This window comes from Vombatus ursinus, unplaced genomic scaffold (genome assembly GCF_900497805.2).
Source record: "Vombatus ursinus unplaced genomic scaffold, bare-nosed wombat genome assembly UNPS02014909.1, whole genome shotgun sequence".
Lineage (NCBI taxonomy): Eukaryota > Metazoa > Chordata > Mammalia > Diprotodontia > Vombatidae > Vombatus > Vombatus ursinus.
Genome location: NW_020954687.1, coordinates 14324623 through 14345154, shown reverse-complemented (window position 1 = coordinate 14345154; position 20532 = coordinate 14324623). Strand labels below are relative to the sequence as shown.

At 33.8% G+C, this 20532-nt stretch overlaps 1 pseudogene; it reads left to right on the top strand.

Annotated features, from left to right (window-relative positions):
- Window positions 1–20024, top strand: part of LOC114029077 — a 40110-nt pseudogene extending 20086 nt beyond the window's left edge.
- The last annotated feature ends 508 nt before the right edge of the window (window positions 20025–20532 follow it).

The following is a 20532-nucleotide window of genomic DNA, read 5'->3' as shown; positions in this document are numbered from 1 at the left end:
TTAGGTACTTGAAGAATTTGTTCTTGGACCTAAGAGTTCTGGACTTGAGAAATCCATTTCTGGATAAGTTAAACCTAGTATTTCTCTCTGGTATTACTCTTGGAAGACTATTGATTTGTCCTTAACCAGTTGGGTGCAATGGTTTAAGGTAATTTTCTTTTTTATATCCTGAACTATAGTATTAAGGATTTTTTTGGGGGGGTTTCCTGAATTTTAGATTCCTTCTCTAAGACTCAATATTCAGGTAATTTGGAGATATCTCCTAAGTTCTACTAGTTGTGAGCAGTTTATTGTTTTTTGCTTTATCATTGAACCTTTAAGTTTTTTCATCATTATTTTGTCTAATATTTTCTTGACTATTTTAAAATCCAGACATGGTTAAAGAAGATCTGAAAGATCTCGCTTCACCAGTGCAGACTGAAACTCATGATTTAGGAAATAAGCAGTAGGATGTTTGAAGTCAGTGAGATGAAGATAATGTGTTTCTTGCCTATCTTGTATATGCCAATGTATTACTTCAGAGTTTTCTGTGACTCTGCTCAAGCATATAATAAACAGTATTTCAGCAAACTGCAGCTTACTTTCCAGGTGATGATTTTGACAAGTTTTTTTTTCTTTTGCTGAAGCTTTTCCAAGAATTTTTGCTGCTTTCAAAAACTTTTTTTAAATGCCTTAATTATTCTGTTGGTACCCAATTTATCTTAGTATTTTAGTCCTTTGAGGAAACATGCATGGTACTGAGCATTAGGGAAAATATAACACACAAAATGTGTTAATGACCTCCTTTACCAAACTTCCTACTTAAAATCTCATTTCTCAGTCAGTGCTCTTCTACATTATGATTTTATGAAAAATTTACCTTGGAATGCAAATAATTGACACTCTTTTGAACTCATTGATTCAATAAATATTTATTAAGGGATAACTATGTTTATGACAGTATAATAATTAATGGAGAGGTTATTTTGAATTAATGAAATTTTTGAATCAATCATTATTTAAGGTAATATCATTGTGAACATCAAATTTTGGTGACAAAAAGGATGAACAAGACTAAAGGGATATAAGGGACAATCTACCACTAATTAAAAATTAGAAAGAATTCATTCTAAGTAGAATTTTAGGGTGATGTGGTGACAGGTAAGAGGGAGACCAAGACACAGGAGGGATTGACTGAGACACTTGCTTCAAAAATACCCTGGCCTCTGTTTGAAGGCTTCTGAGCTAGCTCATACAAAGAATTTGGTTGTTGTTTTGTTTGTTTTTTCCCTAGTTGTTAGTGTTTGTTCATTTTGGATTTTTTATTTTTTGGGCAAGAGAAAGTTTTATAAAGAGGCAAGGCTACTTACTAATGGGATAATGAGATGGGAAAATTAGAGGGAATACAAAAAAAACTATATGGTTTTTGCTTTGCTTCTATTTTTTTCTACCAAGCAATATGATTTCTCAAGCCAAAGAATAAAATAAAAATGATTAAGAGGCACTTGAAATGCAAGATAAATAGATAAATAGGAAGGCTTCAATAAATTCAAATCAGACCAAAAAAACCTACATTCATACTTGGGTAATAAAAGCATTATTGAGCCAAATCTGATTATAAAAGCATTGTCAGATTCAGATCTCTCAGAGATTTTTAGAAAAAAACTCTGAAGAATAAGAGAGTTCTACAGTGCTACAGATGGGTAGATGTTCCAATTTTCAAAAAAGGAAGAGGATGGGGCTATCATAGTCAAGACCAAGGAGCCCTAGTTTTATTCCTGGGAAATACTAGAAGTCAGTGTAAAAGTAATGGATTATGATCATTTGGAAAGGAGTACAGTGATCTTAAAAAAGATAGTACTATGACAATGAAGAATAATTTATTCCAGGCTAGCTGGATTTCCTCTTTTGACAGAGTGATTAGATTGGTATACATATGAAATTTAGCAAAACATCTGACAGTCTCTCCTGCCATACTAATGGCTAGGATCCAACTAAATAAAATCTGGCAAGCATGTATTAAGTCCCAATGTAAGATAGATATGAGCTGAATGTATTTAGGTGGACTCAGTTTAAAAGTTGGATCCGAAGAGTAGGAGAAGGTGAAGGAACAAGCGTGTATTAAGCACATCCTATGTGCCATGAATAAAAAATGGCTGAATAACAACAATGTTCCAGGCACCCTGCTAAGCATTTTATAAATATGATTGTATTTGATGCTTACCACAACATAATGATATAGGTGCTGTTATAATCCCCACTTTACAGTTGAGAAAACTGAAGCAGAAATGATTTGCCAAGGTTCATAAAGCTATAAATGTCTAAGGTCATATTTGAACTCAATCAAGCCTTCCTGATACCAGGTTCGGTGGTCTATCCACCATACCACCTAGCTGTAGTAATTAATATGTCAGTGCTAATGCAAAGTTATTAAAGTATCAACTCCAATGTAAAGATTGGGTATATTTCTAATACATACCAATGACTTTTCTTGGTTTTATGAAATTTCACATCAATATTTGGATAAAGGCATGTTTGGTAAATTCTGAGGTGACCAAAAGCTCAGAACCATAGCTAAAAACATCAGATGAAGGTATTGGGAGTCAAAAGGACCACAGCCAATTAGCAAAATGGCCTATGTTTAATAAGGATAAATACGGCCTTTCATACCTGCAATTGATAAAATCAGCTGTGTAATGCAGAATGGAAAGGAATCATTCTGAAGCAACGTTTGGGAATATTAACAGACTGTATGTGTAACCTAAGTTAATAGTGCAAGGAGACAACCAAAAACAACAGTTCTAAAAGAGTTAATTATTATTATAACATTTATAATAAAGGAAGTGAGAACCCCTTTGTACTTTTTCCTGGTCAGATCATATCTAGAGCACTTTGTTCAGGTCTGAGTCATTACAACACATATTATTAAACTGTATTGAGAAGAGGAGGGAAAGTAGAACTGTGAGGGAACTGGCTATCATGTTGTATGATCATCAGATGAAGGAAGTGAAGTTTAGCCTGGGGAAGAATATTTAGGGAAAAATGATATCTAGCTTCAAGTCTGGAAAATCCCTCAGGTGAATAATAGACTTACTCTGCTTAGCCATGAGGACACAATTAGGAGTAATTCATGAGTGTTTCAGAGACTCCATTTATCAGGTCAGATCAAGTCAGAAAGCATCGATTATGTGTTTACTATCTGCCAGACATTGTACTAAGTTCTGGGAATACAAAGAAAAGCAAAAACACAATCCGTGCCCTAGAAGATCTTTCTACTGGGGAGGAGACAATATGAAAAAAACAGAAAAAAAAGAGATATGTAGTGGATAGGGCACCAGGCCTGGAGTCAGGAAGATTGAGTTCAAATCCAGCCTCAGACATTTGCCAGCTGTGTGACCCTGGGCAAATCACTTAACCTGTTTGCCTCAGTTTCCTCATCTGTAAAATAGGGATAATAATAGCACCTACCCCCCTGAGTTATTGTGAGGATCAAATGATGTAATACTTACAAAGTTCTTAGCACAGGTGTTATGGTAGATGCTAGGTACATAGCTGTAAGAGTAAAAACAAAGTATATAAAGGATAAATTAAAGATACTCTCAGGGAGAAGTCAATACATTTAGGACTGAGAAAAGCTTCTTGTAAAAGGTAGATTTTAGCTAAGACTTCACAGAAGCCAGGAGGCAGAAACTATGAAGTAAAAGGCTGCTTAAGTGCCTCAATCCATCAGTCTCTTTTCACAGTCATCTACTGACAGTTGGCTCCATCTCCTGCTAAGACTCCAGCAAACCAAGACCAAGACCCTGCTAACTTGGTTCTTGTTGTTATCCAGGTATTTCAGTCATGTTTGACTTCATGACACCATTTGGGTTTTTCTTGACAAAGATACTAGAGTGGTTTGCCATTTCCTTCTTCAGCTCATTTTACAATGAAGAAAGAGGCAAACAGCATTAAGTGACTTCACCAGTGTCACACAACTAGTATCTGAGGTCAGATTTAAACTGAGGTCCTCCTGACTCCAGGCCCAGTACTTTATTCACTGCACCATGGAGGTGTCCCTGCTACCTTTAGACCTGTCTTTACTGGGGGCTTCAAGCTCCTTTACCCTCCCTCTCCCACATACATACATCCCAAAATGCCATTAGTTTTTCTATTTTCTTTCTGTGCAGCCCTGGACTAACTAGGTGGAGAAATTTACTGTTGTTTTCTTTTTGTTTTGCTGCACCATTGCTTTATGGACTTTCCTTTTCCATTTTTCCCAATGTGGTTGTCAGGGAACAAAGACTTGGCTGGATCATTTTATGTTGCCATCCTTCCCAGGGATCCCTGTGGAAACTTTCTCTAACAATACTGAAAGGCCATTTGAACTGGATGAGTGGAAAATTCTTAATGTATCCCTAGGAAAAATAAAGACTAAGGCTTTAAGCTTGAATACAAAGGCCAAATTGAACCAATTTATGAAGTCAATACTAAGAAATAACTTGGTCTTCCCTAGGCAAGATTCAAACATAATGCAAATAAAAAGGTAAAGCCTTTTATGTTCCCCAATCAATGAGATCCTGAAATCCAAACTTAATGGCTAAAGCACATGTAGAGTAATCAGCAGTCAATGTATGTGTGTATGTGTTAGTATGCACATATGTATACATATATATTTATACATAAAATATCTGTATATATATGTATATATGCACACATATTTACTTGGATAATGAATGTCAGCAAAAAACCAAGGTGTTCAAATAAAACTTTTTACACTATTAGTGAAACTTAGGGCTTATCTCTCCAAAGTAGATATAGAAATATTAACCCTTTTTATTAGAAAGGAAGAAAAGTATTGATATTCTCTTTGCAAATGATAGTTTAAAAATTTTCAGAAATATTTTTACAAAAATACTTTATAAAGTGATATTAACAGGCATAATATATCAATAGATCTGTGGAAAATAAATGAAAGTGTTTTTATTTGAAGAGTCCATGAAAATGAGAGCTTCTTGAAAGCAATCAACACCCTTGCAGTACAAGCCTTAAAATATAATTCTGGGATAGAAAATTATGACCACACATCTAGAAGTCATTCAATAACAACAATGATGATAACAACAACAACAACAACACACAATGCAATGAAACAATTCTCATCAAGAGAAAACTTCTGCCCATAAAATTCTAGATGTGCAGGAATGACATCATCATCATCATCATCATCATCATCATCATCATCACTATTCAGACATAGCAAATATTTATAATTTTTAAAATACATGGAACAAAAACCTTGAATATAGATAAATATAAATAGAAAAATCGAAAAAAATGTAAAAAGTCAAGGTAAATGTCATACATAGTATTTCATCAGCTAACAGAGTTTTCTTGGAGGTATTTTTTTTTTGGTTAGATAGTGTTTATTATATACCAGGCCTTGTAGTGATAAGCACTGAGTTAAAACCACAAGCAAAAAGCCTGTCCCTATCCTCAAGGAACTTACATTCTAATGGTATATAACAAAATACAAAAGGAAGCTGAAAAACAGTGAGAAGTGGGAAGATACTGATGAGAGTATAGTGTGGAAATATGAATATAATAATAAGTGCCAAGATAAGAATGAAGATAGAGAAACCTGGTCCTCTCTCCACTAAATGGAGACCAATAGGAAAAAGGGATCAGACATAGTGCATACAAGTTTCTTGGAGGTATTTTCATTGAACCCACAGAAAATGACCTTATGTACTAATGATATTATTCAATTACAAAAAAGGAATCACTTTATCTACCTGTGTTAATAGTCCACAAAACATTAAATAGAAGAGAACAATATTATAATGACTTGTCCCTTAGACCTTTTCTATATGAACTCCATCAAAGATAATGATAATAAGGTAGTAATGATAAAATTCATCTTATATATCATTTTGAAACTTACAAAATGATTTCTGTAAAACATTGTTTTTAATCTAAAGAAGTATGTGTATTTTTTCTCTTTTTAATACATCAGTAGGCATGGTTATAAATCATCAAAAGTCACAGAACCACAAAAACAGATACATTCAATAGTATAATATAGCATTGTTCCAATTATTTTATTCCTTCATAAAACTCAAATCATACCTTATTTTATTCTCCATTTCGTGTTGTCAGAAAATTTATTTATTTACACATTCTAATGATCAGGTAAATACCCCCTGCCAATTGCTCTACTCTAGTAAACAATTCATAATATACACTATTGTACCTCAAATTATTCCATGATATTTTTCTACCTTTATCAGTAATTTTTTAAAAAAATGAATTATATGTTGTTTGACTTATGAAATGGAAAATAGTTTATTTTACTTCTAGAATCTAGGTCACCAAGCACTATCTCAGTATACTCGCTAGGGATCTATTATCAGTAATTCTGCTACTAGATACCTTTGGGTATTTGCTGATACCATCCATAAATATAACTTCCGAAGCGTATCTTTCTTTTAATGTACATTCAACCATCTCTCATTTCCTCTATTATATTTAAAGAATAAATTTTGTGGTCCACAGAGACAAAGAAATTGGAAATCTTAAAGTAGGAGAGATTTCACAGCATTTTCTTGGCTGTTGTAACTTGTACTTGGTTATAGTCACTTCCCACATTTGTTAATAATATCTGGAGAAATTAAAGGAAAATGAAAATATACTAAATGGACTCAGTTTATTAGACCCATAGATTCATAGGCTCTCCAACTTTTCCTTTCTTTTACCACCAATTGACTTGTAGTTTGACACATTCCCTAATACATTGGGATGAGATGTTTCCCTTGACTGATTTCTTGTCTTTTTTTAAACTTTTACATGTTGTGTTTTTCCTATTTCTTTCTACAGAAAATTGGAAAATAATAGAATATGGAAGATGAGAGAAAAAGGTTTGAAGAAAGAATTTGGGGAAAATAGAAGTATGTTTGAGGTATATCAGCTCATGTGGTTTATGGTTTGTCCTTCATTCTTGAAAAGGACCATGACATCAGAGAGATGATGACATGACTTGCAAGTGACTTTGATTTGAGTGAGGGAGGGTTGTGCAAAATCAGCAGCCTCACTCTCTCCTCCAGAGCCATTTGGGTCCAGTGGCCAGATATCAATTAGGATGACTGGAGATGGCCCAGGATGCAGTGGGAGACCTTGGACTTTTTATTTTAAGGTCTTTCCATATTCTCACTTTGAGTGAGATGACCCACTGAGATGATCAAGGTAGGATTAGGAGTACCAAGATACCAACACCCTCCTGTGAAGGCTTTTAGCTAATTCTGACTTGTCTCTTATCTAAAATTTGTATAATGCTAGTTAGAAAGAGAAAACAATTATTCTAGTGTCAAAAATCAAGTCAACAAGAATGTATTAAGTGCTTACTATGTACCAGAAGACTGAGATAAGCTCTGAGGATACAAAGAAAAATCAAACAAACAATCAAAAAATATCAACTACGCTCAAAGAGGATCCTCCCCGCCCCCATCTAATGGGGGAAAAAACATGAAAACAATTATGAACAAACATCACACACACACAAACAATAAATTGATAATAATCTTAGAATTACATAAAACTAGGAAAAGTTTCTTTTCTGAAGGTGGGAATGTAGCTAGGATCTGAAGCAAGCCATGGATCCCAGTAGGTAGAAAGGGAAGTCTATCACGATCATTCAGGCATGAGGAAATACAAGTATACCATGGTGAAAGCAGAAATTAGAATCAACAGGATTCAATGACTGATTGGACTTAGATGAAAGTAAGGAGTCAGATACCTAATACCTGATATTTTGCTTAAAGCCAAAATTCCTTGAATTTTCTTTTCTTTTTTTTTTCTTCAATCTTTCTTTGGATAAATAGTCACAAAATCACAGAACTTGAAAGTTAGAAGGGACCTCAGCAGCTTTCTAGTTAAACATAATCTAATAAGATTCCCACCACAAGATAACTATAAATTATCACCTCAGCCTCAATCTGAAGTTCTACAATGGGGTTGGGGTGAAGAACTGCTTCCCAGTGTAGACTGTTCCTCACGAGCACATCTCTTTGTCTCTCTTCAACTTAACTACATTTCACCTGGTTTTGTTTTAGGAATCCAATAACAACCACCTGAGACTAGATCCATGGGTCCTTATATATGAATTTAACTTGGAGGAAGGTACCAAGAAGAAATTATGTAGTATACATACTTTGTGATTATTAGAATTACATTGTAATGGGGTGTATACCTAGATTGGGATTCTGGTTTTATGGTTTACTAATGGGGTATCTTGATTGCCTCATGTGAAAAATGAGATAGTTTGAATAGATGATTTTTAAAGTCCTATCAAATTCTAAATTTGCAATCTTTTGAACTTTGTTTTAACTTCTTTCTTAACATCAGTAAAAGTATCTGTGTGTCTTCTTATTTGGAAGAGACATTAGAGTAAATTACCTTAAAATGTGAAAGAACAATTTCTCCATATGTTCAGTTCATTAATGCGCTTTGATATACCTTTTCTTTACTTTCCCCCAATAATCCAATTCACTCTCAGATTTTTTTAATGTATAAATTAATAAAAAATTGATTTGACATCCTTGGGCAATTAAGCTCTCATCTATGTTGTCTACTCCGTGTCAAGTTTTCCTACCTTTTCAGATATTCTTGAGGACTATGGAAGCTACCCTATGAGAAAATAAACTCTTCTAGGGAAGAAACTCTTTATTTTTTGATTTCCAAGAGCTTAGAATAATATCTGCCCCATAATAGGTACTTAATAACTGCTGAATGATGAATTCTTTTAATATATTGAACATTAAGTTGGTAGGAAATATTTCTAATCCCATCTGGTCATTGTAAAATGTCTTAAGGTACTTCAGACTACATCCCATCAGTAATTTTGATTGAATTAAAATAATTGAATTGACAAAGAGGACTAATTTTACCAGTTAATTCTGTCAAACTGGTTACACCATCTGAGTATGTGTATATGTGTGTGTATGTACATTCAGAGGTTTTATAGCTTTCATACACATTGAATTACAAAAAGAGGTTAGTTGAGAAATCTCTAAATCCATAAAACACACTATCCACAACAAACATTCCTTCAGAAGTAAATGCTTTGAGGAAAAGAGAAATAATAACAAATGTGACTGTGTATTATACTAAAATGAAAACCTTAGAGTTTATTTTTAGTGTTCTGAACACTTGAATGACAATCTTTTCAAGGCATATTTTTTAATATTACAGAAAAATATTTCAAAATTTTACTTCCTAAAATTGTTATAGATTTCTAGGTGATTTCCATTAAATTGGACCATGCTTAGCAATGAGTTACATTGCTGGCACAATGTATCTGGTCAAATTTAAGATGGTCCTGGCTAACATCATGTATCAAAGTATCAAATATAATTTACATATATAATTTTAGTACTCCCAGCTACTGTATAAGGAATATACAGAAATTAGTCCTCTGTCTCTCAGTCTCTCACTCTCTCTGTCTCTCTCTCCACCTCTCTCTGTCTCTGTCTCTCTCTGTCTCTTTCCCTCGCTCAGGAAAATTAAGCAACCTTATTAAAAATGTCTGATGTTACATTCAATATTTCACATTTATGGGTTTCTACTTCTGCCAAGAAGTGGGATGAAGTACCTTTCTATATATCTTTCCAAAATCCTCCAGCATTCACTATTTTCATATTTTGTTATATCTGATTTTTTTGATAAGAGGGGAAACATCAGGGTGGTTTTGATTTGTATTTTTTTCATTATTATTAAATTAAAGCAGTCTTTCATGAGGTTGTTAATAGTTTGAAAACTTTCATTTAAAAATTGTTAAGGTCCATTTACTACTTATTTATTGAGGTTTTTGCTCTAATACATTTCTGATGATGAGGAAGTGTTATATAATGTATAGATAGCAGGATCTGAAGCCAGGAAGACCTGGGGTCAAGTTCTGCCTGCAATACAATTTGACTGTGTGAGCCTGGGCAAGTACTTAAACTTTCAGGACTCCAGAGGCTTTTCTAACCCTCTAAGCTGCATAGAAGGAATTAACTACCATTGATAAATGGAGTTTCCTCTCTCAGGAATCCCATGTTCTAATTAAAATCAGATACAGCAGTGATTCTTATCCTTATGCACCTAACGACTATTTATATTTTGTGGATATGAGACCATTATCAGCAGTCTTTGATACAAAGAGTTTTTTCTCAATTCCTTCCCTTCTTATCCTGGTTGCATTAATTTTGCTCGTGTAAATGCTTTTTTGTATTTTGTGTCATCGGTGTTTTCCATAAAATCATTTTTAATTGCCTCTGTCTCTTAGTACTTAAAAAAAAATCATTCCCTACCCATACCTATGAAAGTTGTATGATTTGACTTCTTACTCATTCTTGCCGTTGTCATTAGTCATAGGCAGACATAATGTTGTGGATAGAGTGCTGTTGTTGTTTGCCCTTCATTTTTGAAGAGGACCACATACCTCACACCAGAGGTGGTAGTCTTCCCTGAAAACCACATACACCCCATAGAGAGCTGTACACTAAAATACAGCGACTGGAATTCTAGTCCTGTCTATGACATATACTGGTTGTGTAAACTTGGACAAGTCATATAATCTTTCAGTACTCTATGTAAGACTCATGAACTACATGTTACAGATGAGATACAGACCTGCTTTGTTGGAGGGAGTTTCCTCACCTGGGATTTTCTTACACCAACGAAATCACTAGTTGTGGCTTCTGGCTACCCGACTTCCCTATTATCTTTAATACTCAGATCACATATATTTTTATTTTATTATGAAAGTTTATCTAAGTCTAATTTCTTTAAGAAAACTTTAAAGTTTTCCCAGTAGTTCTTATTTTTTACATCAAGTTCTTTTGTGGATAATTTATCTATTATTTATTTATTTATCAAGCATTGTGTCTTCAAGTTCCATTATTTCTGATATGTTTTTGTCTATGCTTTCATTGTTCTACTTTTAATTTTTTATTAATATGAATTGCTTCTAGTGAGTTCTGCTTTATACTGAAGTTTTAGGTCTGAAAGTGTTATTTACCTCTCATTCACATCTTTTTTCTCTATCACCTCCTTTGATATCCTAGAATTTTCATATATTCAAATGAATTTTGTTATTATTTTATCAGGATATGTAGTATATCCCTTTGGTAGTTTGGCACATTATTAATTCTGTATGTTTACATTGATTATATCATTTTTATTATATTAGTACAGAACAGATAAAAGCTCTGAATGCTATATACATCATCCAATTTTATATCCATATGAAACCTTTCCTCTCTACTTCAAACTTCCTTGATCTGCCTTTCCTCTTAATTCCTCTGAACCACACAATTTTAACAGTGAATTATATTCTTCTTTGTGGTATTCACTTTTATTTATTTATTTTTTATTTAGTTAGTTTTTGGTGAGGCAATGAGATGAAGTAGCTTGCCCAGGGTCACACAGCTAGGAAGTGTCAAGTGTCTGAGGACAGATTTGAACTCAGGTCTTCCTGAATCCAGGGCTAGTGCTCTCTCCACTACTCCATCTAGCTGTCCCAATAACTCTAGTATATGTTAATTTGCCTTTTAAACACAATTAAACGATAATTTTCTGGGGGAAAGTGACTATGACTTGTACTTTTTTTCTATTCTTTCTCATGCCTATAGGAAGGCTACCCACACAGAAAAATCACAAAATTACTGGATTGATTGATTGATTCAGAAATGGACATTCATAGAATAACATAAAGTGTAATCTGGAAAGAGCCTTGGAAATTCCTATTCCCTTCCTTTATTATAGAAAAAGTACATTAAGTCTCAAAATGGTCACATGAAGTATCTAAGGTTAAATAATTGATGAATGGTAGATTAAGGACTTCTATCCCACTTTCTTTTCTGTAACCCAGTTCCTTCTAATGTAACACACTGTCTTTATTAATGTTATTTTTTTTTTACTAATTCCAGACTTTATTTTATAACACTTCATATAGAATTTGGAAACTGTACACTGCATTAACATATTGTTTATTTTTATATAAAATACAATCATTATATGAATTTACCTGTGAAGTCAACCTTAATGTACCGATAAGTTAATATATACTGGAAAATTCTCACTTTCCTTATTTCTATTTGAAGCATCAATATCTGCCTTTCACAGAAGATTATCCTTAACGATATTACGTTTACTGTATGCAATGTTCTCCTTGTTCTTCTCACTACCAAAATAAAGTCAAAATGGGTACATGATTTAGATATAAAGGCTGATACTATAAGCAAACTGAGAGAGCAAGGAATAGTTTATCTGTCAGATCTATGGAGAACAGAAGAATTCATGACCAAACAGGAGATAGAGAACATTACGAAAAGCAAAATAGATAATTTTGATTACATTAAATTGAAAAGTTTTTGCACAAACAAAGCCAATGCAACTAAGATTAGAAGGAAGGTAGAAAATTGGGAAAGAATTTTTACAACCAGTCTCTCTGATAAGGGCCTCATTTCTAAAATATATAGAGAATTAAGTCAAATTTATAAGAATACAAGCCATTCCCCAATTGATAAGTGGTCAAAGGATATGAACACACAGTTCTCAGATGAAGAAATTAAAGCCATCTATAGTCATATGAAAAAATGCTCTAAATCACTGTTGATTAGAGAAATGCAAATCAAAACAACTCTGAGGTACCACATCACACCTATCAGAATGGCCAACATGACAAAACAGGAAAATGATAAATGTTAGAGAAGATGTGAGAAAATTGGAACACTAATGCATTGTTGGTGGAGTTGTGAAATGATCCAACCCTTTTGGAGAGCAATTTGGAACTATGCCCAAAGAGCTATCAAAATGTGCATACCCTTTGACCCAGCAATAGCACTTCTAGGGCTATATCCCAAAGAGATCACACAAATGGGAAAAGGACCTACATGTACAAAAATATTGATAGCACCTCTTTTTGTGGTGGCAAAGAATTGGAAATTGAGAGGATGCCCATCAATTAGGGAATGGCTGAGCAAGTTGTGATATATGAATGTGATGGAATAGTATTGTGCTATAAGAAATGATGAACAGGCTGACTTCAGAAAAACCTCGAAAGACTTGTATGGTCTGATGCTGAGTGAAGTGAGCAGAACCAAGACAATGTTGTACACAGTAACAGCCATGTTAGGTGATGACTAATATTGATAAACTTAACCCTTTCTGGCAATACAAGGATCTACGACATCTCCAGAGGCCTTGTGATGGAAAATGCTATCCACACCCAAAGAAAGAACTGTGGAAGCTGAATTGTTATTTTTTTTCTCTTCTGTTGAGTTTTGTTTCCTCTTTCTGATAGTTCCTCCTATTGGTTTTAATTTTTACTTACAACATTACTAATGTGAAAATATGTTTAACATGAATGTAAATATATAGCCTATATCAGATTGTGCGCCGTCTTGGGGAGGGTGGTGGGGAAGAAGGGGGTAAAAAATTTTAAACTCAAAAGCATATGGAAGTGATTATTAATAAATCAAAATAAATTAATAAAAAATAATAAAAATTAAAAATAAATTAATTAACAAAAAAAGAAACCATCCTGCTTACCATTTCTTTTTTTTAAATTAAGTTTATTCATTTCATTAAATATTTTCCAATAACATGTAAAAAAATTAACTCTTTTAAAATTTTTTTTGAGTTCCAAATTTCCAAATTCTCTTCTGCCTTCCTGCCCCACTGCCCTCTTTGAGAAAGAAAAAAAAATCAATTATACATGTGAAATCATGCAAAGCATAATTCCATGTTAGCTTTCTTGTGAAACAAAACACAAACAAAATATAACACATTAAAAAAAGAAAGTAAAAAAGTGTATTTCACTATATCTTCAATGTGCATTAGTTCTCTCTTTTGAGGTAGATGACATATTTAATCGTGGGTCCTTTGATACTGTCTTGGATCATTGCCTTGATAAGAGTAGCTAAGTTTTTTTACAATTGTTCATATTTATAATATTGCAATTACCGTGTAAAATGTCCTATTGGTTGTGCACACTTTACTTTGCATAGGTTCATATAAGTCTTCTCATGTCTTTCTGAAACCATCTTACTCATCATTTTTTAATAGCAAATTGAATTCCATCACAGTAACATACCCCAACATGTTCAATCATTCTCCAAATGATGAGTATCTCCACAATTTCCAATCCCTTGCCAGCACAAAAAAAAAGCTGCTATAAATATTTTTTGATACAAATAGGTCCTTTTGCCTTTTCTTTGATCTCTCTGAGATACAGATATAGTAGTGAAATTACTGGGTCAAAGGGTGTGCAGAGTTTTATAATCCTTTGGCCCTAGTTCGAAATTATTCTCCATAATATTTGAACTACTTCACAACTTCAGAAGTAGTGAATGAGTGTTCCAATTATTCCAGACCCCCCCACCTAGAATTTGTCATTTTACTTTTCTGTCATGTTAGTCAATCTGATGGGTGGTATCTTAGAGTTGTTTTAATTTGCATCTCTCTAATCAGTAGGGATTTAGAACATTTTTATGTGACTATTAATATCTTTGATTTCTTTTTCTGAAAATTATCTGTTCATTTCCTATGACCGTTTATCTATTGGAGAATGGTTCTTATTTTATAAATTTGACTCAGTTCCCTATATCTTTGAGAAATGAAGCCTTTATGAGAGAAACTTGCTATAAATTTCTTCCTCAGTTTCCTGTTTTCCTTCTAATTTTGGCTGCATTAGTTTTGTTTGTACAAAAGCTTTTTAATTTCTTATAATCAAACATATCTATTTTATTTTCCATCATCCTCTCAATCTCCTGTTTTGTCACAAATTCCTCCATTGTCCATAGATCTGACAGGTACATTTTCCCATACTCCCCTAATTTACATATTCTGTCACATTTTATGTCACAATCATGTACCCATTTTGACATTATTTTGGTAATCAGTGTGAGATGTTGGTCTATACCTGGTTTTCAGTCAACTTTACAGTCCACTCATCAAGTTTCATCACGTGTTTAGTTTTTCCTCCTAAAGCTTGGATCTTTGGGTTTATCAAACAGTGGATGATCATGGTCATTTACTACTGTATATTATGTAAATATTTTCCCTTGATAATGCCACTCTTTTTTTTTGCAATTACCAGATTGTTTTGATGATTACTTGATTTGATGTTTTGTAACATAGTTTATTATAATGGCTTGGCCTATCCATGGGCAATTAATATTTCTGTAATTATTTAGATCTGTCTTTATTTCTTTGAAGGGTGTTTTTTAATTATGTTCTTTTAATCCCTTGGTTTTCCTTGACAGGTTGATTATCAAGTGTTTTATAGTGTCTGCAGTTATTTTAAATGGGATTTATCTTTCTACCTCATGCTACTGGGTTTTGTTGGTATTATATAAAAGTGCTAATGATTTATGTGGGTTTATTTCATATACTCCAATTTTGCTAAACTTGTTAATTGTTTATAATGATTTTTAGTTGATTTTCTTAAATTCTCTAAATATATCATCATATTACCTGCAAAAGAGATAATTTTGTTCCCTCACTGCTTATTTTTATTCTTTCAATTACTATTTCTCGTGCTGTTGTTACAGCTAGCATATCTAGTACACTATTGAATAATAGTGATGATAATGGACAGCATTGCTTCATTCCTGATCTTATTGGAAAGGCTACAATTTTATCTCTGTTACAGATAATGATTTCTCTTGGTTTTACATAGATGCCACTTATCATTTTAGAAGGTTTTCACTTGCTCCTATATTTTCTGGTGTTTTTAATAGGAAAGGAGGTTGTGTTTTGTCAAGGGTTTTCTGCATCTATTGAGATAATCAGATATTTGTTGTTTTTGTTATTGATATTGCCAATTATGCTGATAGTTTTACTATTATTGAATCATCCCTGCATTCCTGGTATAAACCCTACCTAATCATAGTATATGATCTTTGTGATATATTGCTGCAATCTCCTTGCTAGTATTTCATTTAAAAATTTTTGCATTGATAATCATTAAAGAAATTGGTCTATAGTTTTCTTTTTCCATTTTTCTGTCCCTGGTTTAGGTTTCAAAACTATATTTGTGTCATAAAAGGAATTTGTAGGGCTCATTTTAACCTATTTTTTCAAACAATTTATACAAAATTGGCATTAATGATTCTTAAAATGTTTGGCAGAATTTACTTGTGAATCCATCTGGTCCTGAGGATTTTTTTTTCCTTAGGGAACTCAAAGATGGCTCATTCAATTTCTAATAGAGGGTTATTTAGGTATTCTATTTCCTCTTCTGTTAATCTGAGCAATTTATATTTTTGTAAATATGCATCCATTTCACTTAGATGGCCAGTTTTATTGGCATATAATTTGGCAAAATAACTCCTTCAATTTCATCTTCATTGCTGGTGCATTCACTGTTTCATTTTTGACCCTAGTAATTTGGTTTTCTTCTGTCTTTATTTTGATCAAATTAAACAATGATTTATCTCTTTTATTGGCTTTTCATAAAACTATCTCCCAGTTTTATTCATTAGCTGAAAGGTTTTCTTACTTTCAGTTTTATTAATTTCATTATTAATTTTCAGGATTTTTATTTTGATATTTAACTGTGAATTTTAAATTTTTTTCTAGTTTTTTTTTCAGTTGCATGCCCAATTCAGTTGTCCATTTTCTCTCTTTTATTAATATAAGTATTTAGACATATAAAATTTCCCCTAAGTTCTCTTTGGCTGCATCCCACAAGTTTTGGAATGTTGTCTCATTGTTGTCATTTTCTTTAATGAAATTATAGATCATTTCTATGATTTGTTCTTTGACCCACTTAGTGTTTAGGATTAGATTATTTAGTTTCCAATTAACTTTTTTTTTTGTTTTTTGGTGAGGCAGTTGGGGTAAAGTGACTTGCCCAGAGTCACACAGCTAGTAAGTGTTATGTGTCTGAGGTCAGATTTGTACTCAGGTCTTCCTGACTCCAAAGTCGGTACTCTATCCACTGTGCCACCTAGCTGCCCCTCCAATTAATTTTTAATCTATGCTTATACAACCCTTCATTTAATTTTATTTTTATTGCTTTATGATCTGTAAAAAAGTGCATTTAATATTTCTGCTTTTCTGCCTTTGAATGTGTGACTTTTATGCTTTTATACATGACAATTTTTGTGTAGGTGTCATGTGCCACTGAGAAAAATAAAAACATATCTTTCTTTCTATTGCCATTCAGTTTTCTACAGTGTTCTATCATATCCTATTTTTCTATTAGTCTTTTCATCTCCTTGATTTCTTTCTTATTTATTTTATAGTTAGCTTTATCTAGCTCTGAGATGGGAAAGTTGAAGTCCCCCATTTATATAGTTTTACTATTTTCTGTGTTTCATTTAAAATCTCCCAGGACATCCCTCTTTCTCACTGGTTTATTTTTTTCAACATTATCTCAAAATAATTGACTTATTTGTACGCCCTCTTTCTATGTAGCATCTTTATAACTATCCTAATAATAATAAAGTTCTTAGATGATGCATGTATCATCTTCTGATATAGAAAGGTAAACAGTTTAACCTTGAGTCCCTTATGATTTCTCTTTCATTTATCCACTTTCATGTTCCTCTTGAGTCTCATATTTGAAAGTCAAATTTTCTATTCATCTTAATCTTTTCTTCAGAAATGCTTGAAACTCCTTTACTTCCCTTTAGTCATGATGTAAAGAACAATTAGAACTAATGGGAGGAACCATGAGAATGAAACAATAAGACAAAACAACAAAGGAGAAGGAGAGCAAATAGTATGCTTCCATCTGTGTTCAGATTCCATATTTCTTTCTCTGGGTGTGGATAGCAATTTCTGTCATGAATCTTTTAGATTTGTCTTAGATTCTCCCGTTGGTGTGAAGAGCCAAGTCTATCAAAGACAGTCATTCCATAATGTGGCTGTTACTGTGTACAATGTTCTCCTGGTTCTGCTCATTTCCCTCTACACCAGTTCATGTAAGTGTTTCCAAGCTTTTTTGAAGTCTGCCAGCTCATCATGTCTTATTGCACAATAGTATTTCCATTACATTCATGTACCACTACTTGTTCAGCCATTCCCCAATTGATGGGCATCCTCTCAATTTCCAACTCTTGGCCACCACAAAAAGGGCTGTTATAAATATTTTTGTACCTGTGGGTCCTTTTCTCCTTTTTATGATCTCTTTGGGATGCAAACTTAGAAGTGATATTGCTGGATCAAAGGGTATGCACATTTTTATAGCCCTTTGGGCATAGTTCCAAATTGCTCTCCAAAATGGTTAGATCATTTCACAACTCTACTAACAATGTATTAGTGTTCCAGTTTTCCTACATAATCTCCACCATTTATCATTGTCCTGTTTTGTCATGATGTAGTGTACCCTTTTCTGCCTCCCCCTTTCCTCTTCGCCCAATACAATCCCTTTTCACCCCTTAATTAGGTTTTTTATCATCACATCAAAGTCAATTTATACTTACACCCTCTATGTTTATCTCTTATAAATGTCATAATAAAGATACAGTTCTCAAGAGTTACAAGGATCATCTTCCCATGTAGGCATGTAAACAGTTTGCCCTTATTGAATAACATTTTTTTTCTTTCCTGATTACCTTTTTTATGCCTCTCTTGAGTCTTGTATTTGAAGATCAATTTTCAATTGAGCTCTGATTTTTTCATCAGGAAGGTCTCTGGAAGTCCCCTATTTCATTGAATGTCCTCCTCATTACCTGAAAGATTATGCTCAACTTTGCTGGGTAGATTCTTGATCTGAACTCCTGAAGGAGCTTGATCCAAGATCCTTTGTCTTATGGAATATCATGTTCCAAGCCCTCCAATCTTTTAATGTAGAAGCTGCAAGGTACTGCACAATACTGACTGTGATTCCATGATATTTAAATTGTTTCTTTCTGGCTCCTTGTAGTATTTTCTCCTTGATTTGACATTTCTACAATTTGGCTATAATATTCCTTGGCATTTTCAGTTTAGGACCTCTTTTGGGAGGTGGTCAGTAGATTCTTTTGATGACTACTTTACCTTCTGGTTCTAGGACCTCAGGGCAGTTTTAATTGATGATTTCTTAAAAGATGCTGTCCAGGCTCTTTTTTGCATCATGGCTTTCAGGTTGACCAATAATTCTTAACTTAGCTCTTCTGGATCTATTTTCCAGTTCAGTTGTTTTTCCAATGGGGAATATTATGTTTTTATTTTCAATTTTTTCATTCTTTTGATTTTGTTTGACTGATTCTTAATATCTCATAGAGTCATTAGCTTCCACTTGCCCAATTCTAATTTTTAATGAATCGTTTTCTTCAGTATACCTTTTTTTTTTCCTTTTAGCCAATTGTATTTTTTAAGGACTTCTTTTCTACAGTCAATTTTTGTTCTTCATTTTCCAAGCTATTAACTCTCTCTTGCATACCTCTCATTTCCTTTTCTCATTTTTCTTCTACCTCTCTTATTTGACTTTTAATATCCTTCTTGAGCTCTTCCAAGAAGTCTTTTTGGGCTTGAGACCAGTTCATATTCCCCTTTGAGATTTCAGATGTGGGTATATTAACAATGCTGTACTCTTCTGAACTTGTGTTTTGATCTTTACTGTCCCTATAGTAAGAATCTACAGTCTTTGTTTTCTATGTTGCTTTTTGCTCATGATGTTTGTCTTTTTCCTGGCTTATAAAGTTGATCTCTGCTTCTGGGATATGGGGAGGGGGATGGTCTCACACTTCTTGTGCTGAGGGCTAGGGGCCTGGTTACTGGCTTTGTGTGCTGGAGCCTCAGGTTCTGGCAGCTGGAGGTTGTAGAGGCTATAGCTTACCTGGTGCTGAACTGGAGCTAGTGGTGGTGACTGGTGAGAGCTGAGGCCAGGTGTGGTTTTTTTGCATTTTCCCAGAGTTACACTGAAGCTTGTGGGGTGTGGTGTGGTAGTGGAGGTAGTCTGGCCATTGGAGATTGTCTCCTCACCTAGGTCTGCACTAGAGCATGAGTGGGCTCTGCCACTGGTGGATGGCCATCCACCCACACAGTTGGTGGTTCTCCGCTCTGGTGTCTGCCGGTTCCCCTTGCCATTCTAAGGCATGCAGGGGGCTGTGGTATTGGTGTTTGCTCTCTCCACCTCCCTGGGGCTCAGGATCTCCCACTGATTTGTTGAAGTGGGGCTTGCTACTGGTTTGGAGGACACCTTCCATCCTGTACCATTCCTCTTCAACCACAGCAAGAGAGACCTTTCCTATTAATCCTCCTAGCCTCACAAGCTAAAAAACAACTTCTGTACCCTATCTTTCTTCTGGCTCTACTGTTGCAGCATTTTTCCTGGGATGGTATTTTCTGGGTTTTTCAAGGTCAATAAGGGAGACCAAGAGTGACTTAATACTTATTCTGCCATCTTGGCTCCCAGAAGTCAGGGAATTATTTTCTTCAGCAAGCTTTCATACCTCTTTTTTTGTTTGCTTGTTTGTTTTCCATTTGGTCAATTCTGATTTTTATGGAGTTATTTTAATCAGTCTTTTTGTGTACCTCTTTTTTCTATTTGGACAATTACTGTTTTTAAGGTGTTATTTTATTCAGTATTTTTTTCCTTAT